The sequence below is a fragment of the Haplochromis burtoni genome, unplaced genomic scaffold (genome assembly GCF_018398535.1).
Source record: "Haplochromis burtoni strain Fernald_Lab_line unplaced genomic scaffold, NCSU_Asbu1 Contig_4208, whole genome shotgun sequence".
In the NCBI taxonomy this organism is placed as follows: Eukaryota; Metazoa; Chordata; class Actinopteri; order Cichliformes; family Cichlidae; genus Haplochromis; species Haplochromis burtoni.
Window position 1 is genome coordinate 2,854 of NW_024586569.1, and position 1,556 is coordinate 4,409.

The following is a 1,556-nucleotide window of genomic DNA, read 5'->3' on the forward strand; positions in this document are numbered from 1 at the left end:
CATCTTCATCTTGTCTCCTTCTTCAGTACAGCAGTCCACACCTAATGAAGCAGCAGTATACTTCTCAGATTTAAAAACGCCAGCTTGTCCTACATTTTGCCACATCTGACAGGTCTGATTGGTTCATCACCATCACACTGCAGAACATGATTGGCTCTGTCGAGTAACGTGGCGTAGCGAGAGATTGAAGTCCCCCTGGCCGCCCCCTGCCATCAAAGCTGAGGGGGTAAAAGGACTCGACATTCAACCTAATGTGTTAAAAACGTTTTTTTTAAAGTTTAGAGTGCTAAAACAGAGCCTTTCCTGATCTACTAGTATGGCGATCATCTTTCTTTTTAATCAACAATCAATCAAAAACGTAAGTGATCATGCAGAGAAATGCAGTTTAAGTAGTGCAAATGTCTAATGTTTAGAGTTTTCTGTGTAGACATGAACCATAATTAATCTTTTGTATTCATGTGCTGAATATGAATATGAAGAAAGGGGAGAGAGAGACTACATGAGAGTGCACACAGTATATTCTGATCTCTGAATATCTGACATTTCAAGTTCATGATTTCGTTAAAAAGGAGATTGTATTGAGTAAACTCTGATTGGCAAACACAATTTTAAAGAGAAAAAGTATTTGGATTAAAGGAATATGCTAAGGTGAATGCTCTAATGAAATCTAAAATGAATGAAATATAAAGTAAAGCTTATTCACATATGACTGAATGTTCAAATGTAACAGAACTGTCGATGTTAAGAGGTTAACAGTTTGGACAGTTCAGAAGTTCAGCAGAGATGCTCAGAGGCAGGAGACTGCCCACAATCTGGACTTGCTGTTATGTCAATAACCCAGTCATTCATAACACAAAGCAAATCCAGGCATATCTTGAGTACTTTTAGCTAATTACATACTCCATCTGTGGTTTCTTTTATATTTTATGTTTTTTTTTATGTTTGTCACACTTAAATGTTTCAGATCATCAAAAACTTTAGATAACACAAACTTCAAAAAATGCCTTTTCCAAATGAAGGTGTTTATTTATAAGAACAGAAAACCTACATGGTCCTTTGTGAAAACGTCTTTGCCCCATATAACCTAATGAACCTAATAACTGGTTGGGCCGCCATTAACAACAACAACAACTGCAGTCGAGCGTTCGCTGGCAATCAGTCTTTTACAGTGCTGTGTAAGGGCAGGGGGCAGGCACTTTTTCAAACCACTGTATACACACTCCACTCACGTTCTGAGCTAAACACGCAAACATCAGAAAATTTGAAATTATTTTAATTTGGTTTTGGGGGTTCAAAGAGATTCTCATAAGGTCCTGTGTTTCTACACTGAGACCAAAAGCCTGTCCACTCTTCTGCTTTACACAAGAATAGACAGCATAAATTGGGATGCCTGGAGGTGTTCTGGGTTGGTCTCCAGCAGCCTGTGAGTTTAGCAGTTCAGTGGCTTGGATCATTTCCAGGTGGATTGCAGCTTCTCTAGACTTCCAAGGCCTTCCCTGTGGATTAAAACTTTGAGAAGTCCTTCTTTTCCGATTATATCAATGAACACAGAGCAT